We start from the raw sequence: 20,523 nt of genomic DNA, 5'->3' as shown, positions 1-20,523 counted from the left end.
GAGTTTATTCAATCGCTCCTCATAGCTTATGCCCTCCATACCAGGCAACATTCTGGTAAATCTCTTCTGCACCCTCTCTAAAGCCTCCACATCCTTCTGGTAGTGTGGCGACCAGAATTGAACACTATACTCCAAGTGTGGCCTAACTAAGGTTCTATACAGCTGCAACATGACTTGCCAATTCTTATACTCAATGCCCCGGCCAATGAAGGCAAGCATGCCGTATGCCTTCTTGACTACCTTCTCCACCTGTGTCGCCCCTTTCAATGACCTGTGGACCTGTACTCCTAGATCTCTTTGACTTTCAATACTCTTGAGGGTTCTACCATTCACTGTATATTCCCTACCTGCATTAGCCCTTCCAAAATGCATTACCTCACATTTGTCCGGATTAAACTCCATCTGCCATCTCTCCGCCCAAGTCTCCAGACAATCTAAATCCTGCTGTATCCTCAGACAGTCCTCATCGCTATCCGCAATTCCACCAACCTTTGTGTCGTCTGCAAACTTACTAATCAGACCAGTTACATTTTCCTCCAAATCATTTATATATATTACAAAGAGCAAAGGTCCCAGCACTGATCCCTGTGGAACACCACTGGTCACAGCCCTCCAATGAGAAAAGCATCCCTCCATTGCTACCCTCTGCCTTCTATGGCCTAGCCAGTTCTGTATCCACCTTGCCAGTTCACCCCTGATCCCGTGTGACTTCACCTTTTGTACTAGTCTACCATGAGGGACCTTGTCAAAGGCCTTACTGAAGTCCATATAGACAACATCTACTGCCCTACCTGCATCAATCATCTTAGTGACCTCCTCGAAAAACTCTATCAAGTTAGTGAGACACGACCTTCCCTTCACAAAACCGTGCTGCCTCTCACTAATACGTCCATTTGCTTCCAAATGGGAGTAGATCCTGTCTCGAAGAATTCTCTCCAGTAATTTCCCTACCACTGAAGTAAGGCTCACCGGCCTGTAGTTCCCAGGATTATCCTTGCTACCCTTCTTAAACAGAGTAACAACATTTGCTATTCTCCAGTCCTCCGGGACATCCCCTGAAGACTGCGAGGATCCAAAGATTTCTGTCAAGGCCTCAGCAATTTCCTCTCCAGCCTCCTTCAGTATTCTGGGGTAGATCCCATCCGGCCCTGGGGACTTATCTACCTTAATATTTTTTAAGACACCCAACACCTCGTCTTTTTGGATCACAATGTGACCCAGGCTATCTACACACCCTTCTCCAGACTCAACATCTACCAATTCCTTCTCTTTGGTGAATACTGATGCAAAGTATTCATTTAGTACCTCGCCCATTTCCTCTGGCTCCACACATAGATTCCCTTGCCTATCCTTCAGTGGGCCAACCCTTTCCCTGGCTACCCTCTTGCTTTTTATGTACGTGTAAAAAGCCTTGGGATTTTCCTTAACCCTATTTGCCAATGACTTTTCATGACCCCTTCTAGCCCTCCTGACTCCTTGCTTAAGTTCCTTCCTACTTTCCTTATATGCCACACAGGCTTCGTCTGTTCCCAGCCTTTTAGCCCTGACAAATGCCTCCTTTTTCTTTTTGACGAGGCCTACAATATCACTCGTCATCCAAGGTTCCCGAAAATTGCCGTATTTATCTTTCTTCCTCACAGGAACATGCCTGTCCTGTATTCCTTTCAACTGACACTTGAAAGCCTCCCACATGTCAGATGTTGATTTGCCCTCAAACATCCGCCCCCAATCTATGTTCTTCAGTTCCCGCCTAATATTGTTATAATTAGCCTTCCCCCAATTTAGCACATTCATCCTCGGACCACTCTTATCCTTGTCCGCCAGTACTTTAAAACTTACTGAATTGTGGTCACTGTTACCGAAATGCTCCCCTACTGAAACATCTACCACCTGGCCGGGCTCATTCCCCAATACCAGGTCCAGTACCGCCCCTTCCCTAGTTGGACTGTTTACATATTGTTTTAAGAAGCCCTCCTGGATGCTCCTTACAAACTCCGCCCCGTCTAAGCCCCTGGCACTAAGTGAGTCCCAGTCAATATTGGGGAAGTTGAAGTCTCCCATCACCACAACCCTGTTGTTTTTACTCTTTTCCAAAATCTGTCTACCTATCTGCTCCTCCATCTCCCGCTGGCTGTTGGGAGGCCTGTAGTATACCCCCAACATTGTGACTGCACCCTTCTTATTCCTGATTTCTACCCATATAGCCTCACTGCCCTCGGAGGTGTCCTCTCGCAGTATAGCTGTGATATTCTCCCGAACAAGTAGCGCAACTCCGCCTCCCCTTTTACATCCCCCTCTATCCCGCCTGAAACATCTAAATCCCGGAACGTTTAGCTGCCAATCCTGCCCTTCCCTCAACCAGGTCTCTGTAATGGCAACAACATCATAGTTCCAAGTAGTAATCCAAGCTCTAAGTTCATCTGCCTTACCCGTAATGCTCCTTGCATTAAAACATATGCACTTCAGGCCACCAGACCCGCTGTGTTCAGCAACTTCTCCCCGTCTGCTCTGCCTCAGAGCCACACTGTCCCTATTCCCTAGTTCTCCCTCAATGCTCTCACCTTCTGACCTATTGCTCCCGTGCCCACCCCCCTGCCATACTAGTTTAAACCCTCCCGTGTGACACTAGCAAACCTCGCGGCCAGGATATTTATGCCTCTCCGGTTTAGATGCAACCCGTCCATCTTATACAGGTCACACCTGCCCCGGAAGAGCTTCCAGTGGTCCAGATAATGGAAACCCTCCCTCCTACACCAGCTGTTTAGCCACGTGTTTGTCTACTCTATCTTCCTATTTCTAGCCTCACTGGCACGTGGCACAGGGAGTAATCCCGAGATTACAACCCTCGAGGTCCTGTCTTTTAACTTTCTGCCTAGCTCCCTGAACTCCTGCTGCAGGACCTCATGCCCCTTCCTGCCTATGTCGTTAGTACCAATATGTACAACGACCTCTGCCTGTTTGCCCTCCCCCTTCAGGATTCCCTCTACCCGTTCGGAGACATCCTGGACCCTGGCACCAGGGAGGCAACATACCATCCTGGAGTCTCTTTCACGTCCACAGAAGCGCCTATCTGTGCCCCTGACTATAGAGTCCCCTATTACTATTACTCTTCTGCGCTTTGACCCTCCCTTCTGAACATCAGAGCCAGCCGTGGTGCCACTGCTCTGGCTGCTGCTGTTTTCCCCTGATAGGCTATCCCCGCCGACAGTATCCAAAGGGGTATATCTGTTCGAGAGGGGGACAACCACAGGGGATTCCTGCACTGACTGCCTGCCCTTTCTGGTGGTCACCCATTTCTCTGCCTGCACCTTGGGTGTGACCACATTTACATAACTGCGATCTATGACGCTTTCCGCCACCTGCATGCTCCTAAGTGCATCCAATTGCTGCTCCAACCGAACCATGCGGTCTGTGAGGAGCTGCAGTTGGGTGCACTTTCTGCAGATGAAGCCATCCGGGACGCTGGAAGCCTCCCGGACCTGCCACATCTCACAGTCAGAGCACAGCACCCCTCTAACTGACATTGCGTCAATTAATTAAAATTAAAATTTGTCTTTTTCTTTTAAATACTTTTTTTTTTAAATTGCAAAGTTACTGTCAACTATCTGTTTCCTAGCACTAGATTTCTAATAGAAATGCGATAGCTAACTATAATATTCTCCGATCTCTGGCTTAGATATCCTCTAAATTATAATTAAGTTATTATGTTTAATTAGTTCCCAAATACTCAAATTTTTTTTTTTTTTTTTTTAAATTTAGGTTAGAATCCCAACCAGCCACTCAGGTCACAGCTTTTCTGTGATGTCACTTCAGTTTCCCCCCGACACACACAATTTGAAAAAAGGCATAAAAGTAAAAATCACTTACTTACCTTCTTACCTTCTGAGTGTCTGAGATGTTCTCAGGTTCTCTCGCTGACAGAGACTGCTCCTCCACCTCTGATCCTTGACCTGCACAATGCTAATAATATAATAAGGCACTTACCTTACACCAATGGGTCTTATTATTAGGTTAGAGGAGGAGGGCGGGTGGGAGACACTACACGTGTAGTGTCTCGGGTTTCCTCTCCACCAGAATTTATTGGTTGGGGGGGGGGGACTTGCCAGAGGTCGAACTTCCGGTTCCCGCCTTATATAAAAACAAATAAAACAGAAAAGAAGAACAGACACGGGACCAGGTAAGGCTTTTTAAACTCACTACTCACCTCCCAGAAGGCCCCTGCGCACCGCTGCCGCCGAAATCCAAAGGGCTGCTCCTGTAAAGGTAAGGCTTTTAAATACACTACTCACCTCCCAGAAGGCCCCTGCGCACCGCTGCCGCCGAAATCCAAAGGGCTGCACCTGTAAAGGTAAGTGGTTTTAAAGTCGCTACTCACCTCCAAGAAGGCCCCTGCGCACCGCTGCCGCCGAAATCCAAAGGGCTGCTCCTGGAAAGGTAAGGCTTTTAAATACACTACTCACCTCCCAGAAGGCCCCTGCGCACCGCTGCCGCCGAAATCCAAAGGGCTGCTCCTGTAAATGTAAGCGGTTTTAAAGTCGCTACTCACCTCCAAGAAGGCCCCTGCGCACCGCTGCCGCCGAAATCCAAAGGGCTGCTCCTGTAAAGGTAAGAGCTTTTAAACTCACTACTCACCTCCCAGAAGGCCCCTGCGCACCGCTGCCGCCGAAATCCAAAGGGCTGCTCCTGGAAAGGTAAGAGCTTTTAAAATCACTACTCACCTCCCAGAAGGCCCCTGCGCACCGCTGCCGCCGAAATCCAAAGGGCTGCTCCTGTAAAGGTAAGGCTTTTAAACTCACTACTCACCTCCCAGAAGGCCCCTGCGCACCGCTGCCGCCGAAATCCAAAGGGCTGCTCCTGTAAAGGTAAGTGGTTTTAAAGTCGCTACTCACCTCCAAGAAGGCCCCTGCGCACCGCTGCCGCCGAAATCCAAAGGGCTGCTCCTGGAAAGGTAAGGCTTTTAAACTCACTACTCACCTCCCAGAAGGCCCCTGCGCACCGCTGCCGCCGAAATCCAAAGGGCTGCTCCTGTAAAGGTAAGGCTTTTAAATACACTACTCACCTCCCAGAAGGCCCCTGCGCACCGCTGCCGCCGAAATCCAAAGGGCTGCTCCTGTAAAGGTAAGTGGTTTTAAAGTCGCTACTCACCTCCCAGAAGGCCCCTGCGCACCGCTGCCGCCGAAATCCAAAGGGCTGCTCCTGGAAAGGTAAGGCTTTTAAACTCACTACTCACCTCCCAGAAGGCCCCTGAAGGTACACGTGACAATAAATCAAATCCAAGCACCCCTACATCCAATCCAATCTCTCCCACCCCTGCCACATTGGCACAGGTGCCCAGGGACCATGTGCAAATGTGGGGATACTCAGCTGGGGAGGAACCCGAGCCATAATAAGATTTCCCTCTATCCATCTTTGCATCTACACTTCAGTAGGTCTGACAGATTCTGGGGTCAGAGAAAGAGTTAATGTTGCGAGTCCGTACGACTTCAGAGCTGAAGAGGGTAGAAATGTGATGGATTATATAGTTGGAGGGGGGTGGAGGGGGAAGGGAAGGTAGTGCAGAATGTAATGTTCGGGATGGGTCAGAGCAAAGGGGAGACTAAATGCTGCCTCGTGATCACTTTGTGGAGCACTTCGCTCAGTCGACAAGCATGACCCAAACCTTAGATGATTGATGCAGGTAGGGCAGTGGATGTTGTCTATCTGGACTTCAGTAAGGCCTTTGACAAGGTCCCTCACGGTAGACTAGTACACTACGAGTATGGGGAAAAGGCTAGTCGGATGCTGGCACACCAGCTCCGTACGAGGACGGCAGCGAGGGAAATAGGGGGAGTCAAAGATGGAAGGGGAGCCACGGTTCGGAGTGCGACGAAAATAAACGGCCTTCTATGAAGAGCTGTACAGATCCCAGCCGCCAGCGGGGGAAGAGGGGATGAGACGATTCCTAGACCAACTGAGATTCCCGAGGGTGGAGGAGCAAGAGTTGGCTGGTTTGGGGGCACCAATTGGGTTGGAGGAGCTGAGCAAGGGTTTGGGGAGCATGCAGGCGGGGAAGGCCCCGGGACCGGACGGGTTCCCGGTGGAGTTCTACACGAAGTACGTAGACCTGTTGGCCCCGCTACTAGTGAGGACCTTTAATGAGGCAAGAGGGGAGGGGACCCTGCCCCCGACAATGATGGAAGCGGCAATTTCTTTGATCCTAAAGCGGGACAAGGACCCACAGCAATGTGGATCGTACAGGCCTATCTCGCTCCTCAATGTGGATGCTAAGTTGTTGGCAAAAGTGCTGGCCACGAGGATCGAGGACTGTGTCCCGGGGGTGATCCACGAGGACCAGACGGGATTTGTAAAGGGCAGGCAATTAAACACGAATGTGCGGCGGCTCTGAAACGTGATAATGATGCCATCGGAGGAGGGAGAGGCGGAGATAGTGGCAGCTATGGACGCGGAAAAGGCCTTTGACCGAGTAGAGTGGGAGTACCTCTGGGAGGTGCTGCGTAGGTTTGGGTTCAGGGGAGAGTTTATCAATTGGGTTAAGCTCCTTTACAGAGCCCCGGTGGCGAGTGTAGTGACAAACCGGCGGAGGTCGGAGTACTTTCGGCTGTACCGAGGGACGAGGCAGGGATGCCCCCTGACACCCCTGTTGTTTGCATTGGCGATCAAACCCTTGGCCATGTCATTGAGGGAGTCTAATAAATGGAGGGGGGGTCCGAGGGGGAGAAGAGCATCGGGTGTCGCTATATGCGGATGACCTGTTGTTGTACGTGGCGGATCCAATGGAGGGGATGGTGGAGGTCATGCAGACTCTAAGGGAGTTTTCGGGCTATAAGCTCAATGTAGGTAAGAGTGAGCTCTTTGTATTACAGGCAGGGGACCAAGAAAGAGGGATAGGGGACCTACCGCTGAGGAGGGCGGAGGGGAGCTTTCGGTATCTGGGGATCCAGATAGCCAGGAGTTGGAGGGCCCTACATAAACTGAATCTGATGAGGTTGGTGGAGCAAATGTTGGAGGACTTCAAAAGATGGGACATGTTACCGCTCTCGCTGGCGGCTAGAGTGCAGTCGGTCAAAATGGTTGTCCTCCCGAGGTTTCTGTTTGTGTTTCAGTGCCTTCCCATCGTGATCACCAAGGCCTTTTTCAAGAGAGTAGGTAGGAGTACAATGGGGTTTGTGTGGGCGAATAGGACGCCGAGGGTAAGGAGAGGGTTCCTGGAACGAAGTAGGGACCGAGGAGGGTTGGCGCTGCCAAACCTAGGGAGCTACTACTGGGCAGCAAAATGTGGCGATGATCCGCAAGTGGGTGATGGAGGGAGAGGTGGCGGCATGGAAGAGGATGGAGATGGCGTCCTGTAAAGGAACGAGCCTGGGGGCGTTGGTGACGGCACCGCTGCCGCTCTCACCGACAAGGTACACCACGATTCCGGTGGTGGTGGCAACGCTAAGGATCTGGGGTCAGTGGAGACGGCACAGTGGTGCAATGAGAGCCTCAGTGTGGTCCCCGATCAGGGGTAACCACCGGTTTGTCCCGGGGAGGATGGACAGGGGGGTTCCAGAGCTGGCATCGGGCGGGGATTAGAAGAATGGGGGACCTGTTCATTGACGGGACGTTTGCGAGCCTAGGGGCACTGGAGGAGAAATTTGGAATACCCCCGGGAAATGCTTTTAGATATATGCAGGTGAGGGCGTTTGTGAGGCGACAGGTGAGGGAATTCCCGTTGCTCCCGGTACAAGAAATTCAAGATAGGGTGATCTCGGGTATATGGGTCGGGGAGGGCAGGTTTCGGCAATACACCAGGAGATGAAAGAAGAGGGGGAAGCGCTGGTAGAGGAGCTGAAGGGTAAATGGGAGGAGGAGCTGGGGGAGGAGATCGAGGAAGGTCTGTGGGCTGATGCCCTAGGTAGGGTTAATTCCTCCTCCTCGTGTGCCAGGCTCAGCCTGATACAATTTAAGGTGGTCCACAGAGCGCACTTGACGGGGGCGAGGTTGAGTAGGTTCTTTGGGGTAGAGGACAGATGTGGAAGGTGCTCAGGGAGCCCGGCGAACCATGTCCATATGTTTTGGTCATGCCCGGCACTGGAGGAGAACTGGAGAGGAGTGGCGGGAGCAATATCTCAGGTGGTGAAAGTCCGGGTCAAGCCAAGCTGGGGGCGAGCAATATTTGGAGTAGTGGACCAGCCGGGAGTGCAGGAGGCGAAAGAGGCCGGCATTCTGGCCTTTGCGTCCCTAGTAGCCCGGAGAAGGATCTTGCTAATGTGGAAGGAGGCGAAACCCCCTAGCGTGGAGGCCTGGATAAATGACATGGCTGGGTTCATAAAGCTGGAGAGGATTAAGTTTGCCTTGAGAGGGTCGGCGCAGGGGTTCTACAGGCGGTGGCAACCTTTCCTAGACTATCTCGCGGAGCGTTATAGGAAGGTCGGTCAGCAGCAGCAGCAACCCAGGGGGGTGTGGGGGAAAGTCCTGGGAAGGGGGGGGGAATGGGGGATTGCTTGGGGGGGTGGATGAGCAAGAGATAACATGAAGGGTTGGGGAAACTGGCACGTGCGGGAGAGAGCCAGTGTATAAAGCTATGTAAATATACCATTTTGCCATGTATGTATCTTGCTCTGCGCGATTTCTTGTTATTTTGTTACGGTGGGGGGGGGGGGCTATTGTTTGTAAGGGAGAAAAGTTGTGTTAAAAAACTTCAATAAATATATATTTTTTTAAATGGTAGACTAGTATAAAAGGTGAAGTCACACGGGATCAGGGGTGAGCTGGCAAGGTGGATACAGAACTGGTTAGGACATAGAAGGCAGAGAGTAGCAATGGAAGGATGCTTTTCTAATTGGAGGGCTGTGACTAGTGGTGTTCCGCAGGGATCAGTGCTGTGACCTTTGCTGTTTGTAGCATATATAAATGATTTGGAGGAACATGTAACTGGTCTGATTAGTAAGTTTGCAGATGACACAAAGGTTGGTGGAATTGCGGATAGCGATGAGGACTGTCAGAGGATACAGCAGGATTTAGATTGTTTGGAGACTTGGGCGGAGAGATGGCAGATGGAGTATAATCCGGACAGATGTGAGGTAATGCATTTTGGAAGGTCTAATGCAGGTAGGGAATATACAGTGAATGGTAGAACTCTCAAGAGTATTGAAAGTCAGAGAGATCTAGGAGTACAGGTCCACAGGTCACTGAAAGGGGCAACAAAGGTGGAGAAGGTAGTCAAGAAGGCATACGGCATGCTTGCCTTCATCGGCTGGGGCATTCAGTATATGAATTGGTAAGTCATGTTGCAGCTGTATAGAACCTTAGTTAGGCCACACTTGGAGCATAGTTCAATTCTGGTCGCCACACTACCAGAAGGATGTGGAGGCATTAGAGAGGGTGCAGAAGAGATTTACCAGAATGTTGCCTGGTATGGAGGGCATTAGCTATGAGGAGCGGTTGAATAAACTCGGTTTGTTCTCACTGGAACGACGGAGGTTGAGGGGCGACCTGATAGAGGTCTACAAAATTATGAGGGGCATAGACAGAATGGATAGTCAGAGGCTTTTCCCCAGGGTAGAAGGGTCAATTACTAGTGGGCATAGGTTTAAGGTGCGAGGGGCAAGGTTTAGATATACGAGGCAAGTTTTTTACACAGAGGGTAGTGGGTGCCTGGAACTCGCTGCCGGAGGAGGTGGTGGAAGCAGGGCCGATAGTGACATTTAAGGGGCTTCTTGACAAATACAGGAATAGGATGGGAATAGAGGGATATGGACCCAGGAAGTGTAGAAGATTGTAGTTTAGTCGAGCAGTACGGTTGGCACGGGCTTGGAGGGCCGAAGGGCCTGTTCCTGTGCTGTACTTTTCTTTGTTCCTGTCACTTGTCATTTCAAATCACCATCTTGCTCTCATGCCCACATGTCTGTCCTTGGCCTTCTGCAAAACTTCAGCTAACCCCAACGCAAACAGGAGGAACAGCGCCTCATCTTCCAATTAGGCACAGTCCAGCCTTCTGGACTTAATGTTGAGTTCAACAACGTCAGACTGTGAACATTCCCCTCTATCTTGACCCATTTTTTATCCTTTGTTTGTCCCAAAGTTAATGCCCACCGCCGGTCGTTTGGTTTTATTCTCTTAACACATTCTGCTAGCTCATGTTTATGCCACTATCAGACCCCAATGTTTGTTAAGATACCAGAGAAGAACCCCAAACAATTTTTCTACTTGTAAAACTGTGAGGAAAGGATACATCATCCCAGCAGTGATGATTCTGACCAACAGCTTTCTTTTATGTTTAGAAAAAACTTTAATTTATACACTGAATTGGTCACATTAACATCAAAGAATTGCTTTATAATTAGCAATTAAACAGTTGTTAAATAAAAGGAAAAACTTTTTTTTTTTTTAACAATACAGCGCAGAACAGGCCCTTCGGCCCACGATGTTGCACCGAAACAAAAGCCATCTAACCTACACTATACCATTATCATCCATATGTTTATCCAATAAACTTTTAAATGCCCTCAATGTTGGCGAGTTCACTACTGTAGCAGGTAGGGCATTCCACGGCCTCACTACTCTTTGCGTAAAGAACCTACCCCTGACCTCTGTCCTATATCTATTACCCCTCAGTTTAAAGCTATGTCCCCTCGTGCTAGCCATTTCCATCCGCGGGAGAAGGCTCTCACTGTCCACCCTATCTAACCCTCTGATCATTTTGTATGCCTCTATTAAGTCTCCTCTTAACCTTCTTCTCTCTAACGAAAACAACCTCAAGTCCATCAGCCTTTCCTCATAAGATTTTCCCTCCATACCAGGCAACGTCCTGGTAAATCTCCTCTGCACCCGTTCCAAAGCCTCCACGTCCTTCCTATAATGCGGTGACCAGAACTGTACGCAATACTCCAAATGCGGCCGTACCAGAGTTCTGTACAGCTGCAACATGACCTCCTGACTCCGGAACGCAATCCCTCTACCAATAAAGGCCAACACTCCATAGGCCTTCTTCACCACCCTATCAACCTGGGTGGCAACTTTCAGGGATCTATGTACATGGACACCTAGATCCCTCTGCTCATCCACACTTTCAAGAACTTTTCCATTAGCCAAATATTCCACATTCCTGTTTTTCCTTCCAAAGTGAATCACCTCACACTTCTCTACATTAAACTCCATTTGCCACCTCTCAGCCCAGCACTGCAGCTTATCTATATCCCTCTGTAACCTGCTACTTCCTTCCACACTATCGACAACACCACCGACTTTAGTATCGTCTGCAAATTTACTCACCCACCCTTCTGCGCCTTCCTCTCGGTCATTGATAAAAATGACAAACAGCAACGGCCCCAGAACAGATCCTTGTGGTACTCCACTTGTGACAGAACTCCATTCTGAACATTTCCCATCAAACACCACCCTCTGTCTTCTTTCAGCTAGCCAATTTCTGATCCACATCTCTAAATCACCCTCAATCCCCAGCCTCCGTATTTTCTGCAATAGCCTACCGTGGGGAACCTTATCAAACGCTTTGCTGAAATCCATATACACCACATTAACTGCTCTACCCTCGTCTACCTGTTCAGTCACCTTCTCAAAGAACTCGATAAGGTTTGTGAGGCATGACCTACCCTTCACAAAGCCATGCTGACTATCCCTGATCATATTATTCCTATCTAGATGATTCTAAATCTTGTCTCTTATAATCCCCTCCAAGACTTTACCCACTACAGACGTGAGGCTCACCGGTCTATAGTTGCCGGGGTTGTCTCTGCTCCCCTTTTTGAACAAAGGGACCACATTTGCTATCCTCCAGTCCTCTGGCACTATTCCTGTATCCAATGATGACATAAAAATCAAAGCCAATGGTCCAGCAATCTCTTCCCTGGCCTCCCAGAGAATCCTAGGATAAATCCCATCAGGTCCCGGGGACTTATCTATTTTCAGCCTGTCCAGAATTGCCAACACCTCTTCCCTACGTACCTCAATGCCATCTAATCTATTTACCTGGAGCTCAGCATTCTCCTCCACAACATTATCTTTTTCCTGAGTGAATACTGACGAAAAATATTCATTTAGTATCTCGCCTATCTCTTCAGACTCTACACACAACTTCCCATCCCTGTCCTTGACTGGTCCTACTCTTTCCCTAGTCATTCGCTTATTCCTGACATACCTATAGAAAGCTTTTGGGTTTTCCTTGATCCTTCCTGCCAAATACTTCTCATGTCCCCTCCTTGCTCGTCTTAGCTCTCTCTTTAGATCCTTCCTCGCTACCTTGTAACTATCCATCGCCCCAACTGAAACTTCACACCTCATCTTCACATAGGCCTCCTTCTTCCTCTTAACAAGAGATTCCACTTCTTTGGTAAACCACGGTTCCCTCGCTCGGCACCTTCCTCCCTGCCTGACCGGTACATACTTATCAAGAACACGCAGTAGCTGATCCTTGAACAAGCTCCACTTATCCAGTGTGTCCAACACTTGCAGCCTACTTCTCCACCTTATCCCCCCCAAGTCACGTCTAATGGCATCATAATTTCCCTTCCCCCAGCTATAACTCTTGCCCTGCGGTGTATACTTATCCCTTTCCATCCTTAACGTAAACTTCACCGAATTGTGGTCACTGTCCCCAAAGTGCTCACCTACCTCCAAATCCAACACCTGGCTGGTTCATTACCCAAAACCAAATCCAATGTGGCCTCGCCTCTTGTTGGCCTGTCAACAAACTGTGTCAGGAAACCCTCCTGCACACACTGTACAGAAAACGACCCATCTAATGTACTCGAACTATATCTTTTCCAGTCAATATTTGGAAAGTTAAAGTCTCCCAAAATAACTACCCTGTTACTTTCGCTCTTATCCAGGATCATCCTCGCCATCCTTTCCTCTACATCCCTAGAACTATTTGGAGGCCTATAGAAGACTCCCAACAGTGTGATCTCTCCTTTCATGTTTCTAACCTCAGCCCATACTACCTCGGAAGATGAGTCCCCATCTAGCATCCTCTCCGCCACCGTAATACTGCTCTTGACTAGCAGCGCCACAACTCCCCCTCTTTTGCCTCCTTCTCTGAGCTTACTAAAACACCTAAACCCCAGAACCTGCAACATCCATTCCTGTCCCTGCTCTATCCATGTCTCCGAAATGGCCACAACATCGAAGTCCCAGGTACCAACCCATGCTGCCAGTTCCCCTACCTTATTTCGTATACTCCTGGCATTGAAGTAGACACACTTCAAACCACCTACCTGAACACTGGCCCCCTCCTGCGACGTCAAATCTGAGCTCCTGACCTCTATACTCTCATTCTCCCTTACCCTAAAACTACAATCCAGGTTCCCATGCCCCTGCTGCATTAGTTTAAACCCCCCCAAAGAGCACTAACAAATCTCCCCCCCAGGATATTTGTGCCCCGCAGGTTCAGATGTAGACCATCCTATCTGTAGAGGTCCCACCTTCCCCAGAAAGAGCCCCAGTTATCCAGAAATCTGAATCCCTCCCGCCTGCACCATCCCTGTAGCCACGTGTTTAATTGCTCTCTCTCCCTATTCCTCATCTCACTATCACGTGGCACGGGCAACAACCCAGAGATAACAACTCTGTTTGTTCTAGTTCTGAGCTTCCATCCTAGCTCCCTGAAAGCCTGCCTGACATCCTTATCCCCTTTCCTACCTATGTCGTTAGTGCCAATGTGGACCACGACTTGGGGCTGCTCCCCCTCCCCCTTAAGGACCCGGAAAACACGATCCGAGACATCACGTACCCTTGCATCTGGGAGGCAACATACCAAACGTGAGTCTCTCACGCTCCCACAAAATCTCCTATCTGTGCCCCTGACTATAGAGTCCCCAATTACTAATGCTCTGCTCCTCTCCCCACTTCCCTTCTGATCAACAGGGACAGACTCTGTGCCAGAGGCCCGTACCCCATGGCTTACCCCTGGTAAGTCCCCCCCCCCACAAGTATCCAAAGCGGTATACTTGAACTTGAACTTACTATCTACATTTACCAATCTAGTTCAAATGCCACTAATAAATAAAGTTAACGAAACAGGTTAATTGCTTAGCCGTGTAGAGACTTTGGAGAGAGATCTTTTCAAGAGCAGATCCAGTACATTCCTGCCTTGTCAGACTAAAATCCTGTGGCAAACTGTTGTTACTTAAAATATTCTAGCAGCCTGCAAAACTACAGACAGATCTGGCTCCTCCCATTATTACATCATCAGTGACCCACTAAGTTCCATGACCTGCTTAGCAGGTAAAAAGTCTTACAACACCAGGTTAAAGTCCAACAGGTTTCAAATCACTAACTTTTGAAGCGCAGCTCCTTCCTCAGGTGACTCACCTGCTGAGTTTGTCCAGCATCTTATGTTCTTATTTCAGATTTGCAACATTTGCTGCGTTTAATAGAGGAATCCCAGCCAATCCAGTGTTCATCTAAATCAGCACGGGTTCATGTTTTGCAATGTTGACATCGCTAGTGGGCCAGCATGTGTTTACAATCCCTAATTGAGTATTGGTTATTACGATCCCAGACCAGACCCTAACAGTGGCTAGGAAACTGGACTGAAACTCTAATATTTGAGTTTATTTGTCAGACGGCGGAAGGAACGAATCAGTCCAGGAGTGATTGTATGAAGAAATAGGAATTTGGTTTTTAAAACTAAACTTTATAATGAATACGATTTTAAACTCTTTAATTTCACATCTGAAAAGAACAGCTTTAACCCCTTAAACACTACGACTCAATTTCCCATTAAATAACAAGAAAAGAAACAGACAGCTCTCAATCTATCTTAAAATTAGCATGGCATAGGGTAACATTTGCTTTATAAAACAGATTTGGCTCCAGTTAGAACCCCTTCTGACTCTGGATGAATATCTTCAAAAAGCTGGTTCGGCTGGCGTGTTTGTGCTTCTTCCTTGTCCCGAGACAAGACTGTTCTGCTTTAAACATTATTAATCTTTAACTACTGTTCCCACTGCGAGAGAATTGTAGACTCAAATATCAGACAGATCAGACTTCACCTCTTCTCTCTCCAAAGCCTTCTCCAAAACTGGCTCTCTGCATTCCTTGGCTCCACCCAGCAATGACATCATCTCCCCAAGCTGAAAAGCAAATGAACTCGCCAGCCGGAAAGTACTTAGCTGCCCAGGAATTTTGCCATGTCGAACCACAGTGCATTAGCCCAGATTATAAACCACATTCCTTTGGTCAATTTCACCATGTGTCTCCGAGAAGCCCCTAGGCCTTCACAAAAGAAAATTCTTTTTTTTTTAAACATGACCACTGCAGTCCAACACACTGTAACCCTGGGCTTTTAATCCTTAAATTGTCCCAATATTTCGAATCCAATATTCCTAAAATCCTCCATTCATCACTGGTTATAACTCAAACATATCAGGGGGCTTCCGGAGGTGACTTCAATCATCTGCCCAGTGTTTAGAGCCTGTAGCACGATACCAGTTTTCTGATTAAAGGCAGGATAGGAAGCAAAATATATTTAATCAAATAGAATTGCACAGCTCAAAGAAGGCCATTTGGCCCATTGGACCTGTGTTGGCTCTTTGCGCGTGCTGTCCAATAAGTCCCACTTCCCACATCCCCGTATTTGTTTTCCTATTCAAATACTTTTCAAATCCATTAATGCAAATGGATCTTACCTAATTGAAAGTTACTATTGAACCTACTTCCACCACCCTTTTAGACAGTGCAGAAAAAACTTTTCCTCGCCTTCCTTCTGTCAGTTTACAGAGGCTAAACAAACAAAGAACAAAGAAATGTACAGCACAGGAACAGGCCCTTCGGCCCTCCAAGCCCGTGCCGACCATGCTGCCTGTCTAAACTACAATCCTCTACACTTCCTGGGTCCGTATCCCTCTATTCCCATCCTATTCATGTATTTGTCAAGATGCCCCTTAAACGTAACTATCGTTCCTACTTCCACCACCTCCTCCGGCAGCGAGCTCCAGGCGCCCACTACCCTCTTTGTAGAACATTAATTGCAGCGGACTTCTGCAAGTACATTAAGTGGGTCTTTACTAAAGGGAAGGAGATTTGATGAACCAATGGCTGTTTAATTGTGATGTCACTGGACTAGTAACCCAGAGATCGGGCTAATGCCCTGGAGCCATGAGTTCAAATCCCTCCAAAGCAGCTGTGGGATTTAAACCCAATTCGTACGTCTGGAATATAAGACTGTTTCAGTAAACAGGGGCGGAATTATCCGGCCATTCGCTGGTGACGGGATCCTGTGGTCTCACCCCGCAGGTTTCCCGGCAGCATGGGGTGGCTTCATTGGGAAATCCCATTGCCGAGCGGCAGGAGCAGAGAAACCTGCATCCAGTGAACGGCCGAGAAACATGTGGCTCGGGGCGGAGACCCCCTCCCCCATGTCAACTATCATTGATTGGTTCCCGAATGCCCCTTACCCAGACCTGCACCTGTGACTCCAGACCCACGCCGATGTGGTTGACTCATAACTGCCCTCTGAAATGCCCCAGCAATTGGGGATGGACAAGGAATGCTGGTCTGGCCAATAATCCCCATGATAGGATAAAGACCGTGGGCAGGATTCTACGTCCCGGGACGCCTGGACTGCGTTCCCCGATGGGATGGAGAATGGAGAAAAATAGGGATTGATACAGGGCACCAACTGGTACGCGATGCTCTGACTCCCTGCTGGCGGCGGAGCAGAGGTCCGCGTCATACGCCACCAGGAGCATGTAAATAAATGCAAATGGATCTTACCTAATTGATTGATTTTCAATGTGGACAGAGCCCACCAGGATGCCCGGGTAGTGGGGTTCGCCGCTATCGCAGAGATGCCCTGGATCCAAGGGGTGATCGACAGGATGTGTGTCGACCTACAAGGACCTACAGATGACAGGCCGCTCTTCACAAACCGAAAGGGGTTCCATTCGATGAACGTGCAGCTTGTGTGTGACCATCAGATGTGTATCTTGCACATGTGTGCCCAATACCCGGGCAGTATACATGATGCCTTCATCACACTCGACAGCTCCCGATGTCTTTGAGGTGCCCCACCTGCCCCCTGGCTTGGTGCTTGGCTCCTGGGCGACAAGGGTTACCCGCTGCAGTCATGGCCGATGACGCCTATCCAGAGGCCACAGACCGATGTGGAGGCCCGCTACAATGCGGTTCAGGTGCCTGGACCACTCTGGAGGTGCCCACCAATATAGTGTTGGGAAGGTCGCCTGCATCGTGGTGGCCTGCTGCATCGCCCACAACATTGTGCAGCAGAGGGACGATGCGCAGGAGGAGGAGGATGAAGAACGCCAGTCCTCGTGTGGCGAGGAGGATGCGGCGAACGGCGTGTATGGGCAGGACATGGGGCCCGGACAGGCACATTAGGCTGCACAACGTGTGCACCAGGGCCGCGCATACGGATCGCTCTAATCGCCTCCAGGTTCACTGACAAGTGGGGTGGGAGGGAAGGGTGGACACTGGCCAGGGGCCCGGACACCGCTCCCCCCCCCATCTCCCCAGGCCACCCCGTCTACAAACCCCCTCCGTGATACATACCTGCTGCTCTAAGTGGTAAGGACGGATATGGTACATGGAATGGAGGATGATGACAACCCGCTCTGCGATGAGCTCTGGTGCTCCGCCTCGTCTGACTCCTACCCAAGGGAACACTTTCCACCGCCCATCTGGGTGATCCCTGCATGCGAGCTGGCCAGTTCATCTCAGGGTCCCATCGAATCCATGAGGTGGCAGAGGTGATGATGGTGCCCTAGCCCCTATCGCTGCCCACGTGTTGCGCCAGGAGAGGTGGGTGCGGGGGTGGGGGGGGGGGAAGAGCCGGAGGTGCTGCGGTGTTCCGACACCTCTGTGTAGCAGTGACCGGCACGGGCCCCAACACCTCATCCTCCCTCGGTGTGCCCAATGGCCCCCAGGCTACTCCAGTGATAATGAGGCAGTGACGGTGATAATGAGACGGTGACGGTGATAATGAGGCAGTGACGGTGATAATGAGACAGTGACGGTGATAATGAGGCAGTGACGGTGATAATGAGGCAGTGACGGTGACGGTGATAATGAGGCAGTGACGGTGATAATGAGGCAGTGACGGTGATAATGAGGCAGTGACGGTGATAATGAGGCAGTGACGGTGATAATGAGACGGTGACGGTGATAATGAGGCAGTGACGGTGATAATGAGACAGTGACGGTGATAATGAGGCAGTGACGGTGACGGTGATAATGAGGCAGTGACGGTGATAATGAGGCAGTGACGGTGATAATGAGGCAGTGACGGTGACGATGATAATGAGACAGTGACGGTGATATTGAGGCAGTGACGGTGACAGTGATAATGAGGCAGTGACGATGATAATGAGACAGTGACGGTGATAATGAGGCAGTGACGGTGACGGTGATAATGAGACAGTGACGGTGATAATGGGGCAGTGACGGTGATAATGAGGCAGTGACGGTGATAATGAGACAGTGACGGTGATAATGAGGCAGTGACGGTGACGGTGATAATGAGACAGTGACGGTGATAATGAGGCAGTGACGGTGATAATGAGGCAGTGACGGTGATAATGAGGCAGTGACGGTGACGGTGATAATGAGGCAGTGACGGTGGTAATGAGGCAGTGACGGTGGTAATGAGACAGTGACGGTGATAATGAGGCAGTGACAGTGATAATGAGACAGTGACGGTGATAATGAGGCAGTGACGGTGACGGTGATAATGAGACAGTGACGGTGAAAATGAGGCGGTGACGGTGATAATGAGGCAGTGACGGTGATAATGAGGCGGTGACGGTGATAATGAGGCGGTGACGGTGATAATGAGGCGGTGACGGTGATAATGAGGCAGTGACTGTGATAATGAGGTGGTGACGGTGATAATGAGGCGGTGGCGGTGATAATGAGGCAGTGATGGTGATAATGAGACGGCGACGGTGATAATGAGGCAGTGACGGTGATAATGAGGTAGTGACGGTGATAATGAGACAGTGACGGTGGCAATGAGGCGGTGACGGTGAAAATGAGGCGGTGACGGTGATAATGAGACAGTGACGGTGATAATGAGACAGTGACAGTGACGGTGATAATGAGGCAGTGACGGTGATAATGAGACAGTGACGGTGATAATGAGGCTGTGACGGTGGTAATGAGGCAGTGACGGTGATAATGAGGCAGTGACGGTGATAATGAGGCAGTGACAGTGGCGGTGATAATGAGGCAGTGACGGTGATAATGAGACAGTGACAGTGACGGTGATAATGAGACAGTGACGGTGATAATGAGGCAGTGACGGTGATAATGAGACAGTGACGGTGATAACGAGGCGGTGACGGTGATAATGAGGCAGTGACGGTGATAATGAGACAGTGACGGTGATAATGAGGCAGTGACGGTGATAATGAGGCAGTGACGGTGATAATGAGGCGGTGACGGTGATAATGAGGCAGTGACGGTGACGATGATAATGAGACAGTGACGGTGATATAGAGGCAGTGACGGTGACAGTGATAATGAGGCAGTGACGATGATAATGAGACAGTGACGGTGATAATGAGGCAGTGACGGTGACGGTGATAATGGGGCAGTGACGGTGATAATGAGGCAGTGACGGTGATAATGAGGCAGTGACGGTGATAATGAGGCAGTGACGGTGACGGTGATAATGAGGCAGTGACGGTGATAATGAGACGGTGACGGTGATAATGAGGCGGTGACGGTGATAATGAGGCGGTGACGGTGATAATGAGACAGTGACGGTGATAATCAGGCAGTGACGGTGATAATGAGGCAGTGACGGTGATAATGAGGCAGTGACGGTGATAATGAGACGGTGACGGTGATAATGAGGCAGTGACGGTGATAATGAGGCAGTGACGGTGATAATGAGACAGTGACGGTGGTAATGAGGCAGTGACGGTGATAATGAGGCGGTGACGGTGACGGTGATAATGAGACAGTGACGGTGATAATGAGGCAGTGACGGTGATAATGAGACAGTGACGGTGATAATGAGGCAGTGACGGTGATAATGAGACGGTGACGGTGATAATGAGGCAGTGACGGTGATAATGAGGCAGTGACGGTGATAATGAGACAGTGACGGTGATAATGAGGCAGTGACGGTGATAATGAGACAGTGACGGTGATAATGAGGCAGTGACGGTGATAATGAGGCAGTGACGGTGATAATGAGACAGTGACGGTGATAATGAGGCAGTGACGGGGATAATGAGGCAGTGACGGTGATAATGAGGCAGTGACGGGGATAATGAGGCAGTGACGGTGATAATGAGACAGTGACGGTGATAACGAGGCAGTGACGGTGATAATGAGGCAGTGACGGTGATAATGAGGCAGTGACGGTGATAATGAGACAGTGACGGTGATAATGAGGCAGTGACGGGGATAATGAGGCAGTGACGGTGATAATGAGACAGTGACGGTGATATAGAGGCAGTGACGGTGACAGTGATAATGAGGCAGTGACGATGATAATGAGACAGTGACGGTGATAATGAGGCAGTGACGGTGACGGTGATAATGGGGCAGTGACGGTGA

This window comes from Scyliorhinus torazame, chromosome 20, assembly GCF_047496885.1.
Source record: "Scyliorhinus torazame isolate Kashiwa2021f chromosome 20, sScyTor2.1, whole genome shotgun sequence".
In the NCBI taxonomy this organism is placed as follows: Eukaryota; Metazoa; Chordata; class Chondrichthyes; order Carcharhiniformes; family Scyliorhinidae; genus Scyliorhinus; species Scyliorhinus torazame.
Note: the sequence above shows the minus strand (reverse complement) of the source record.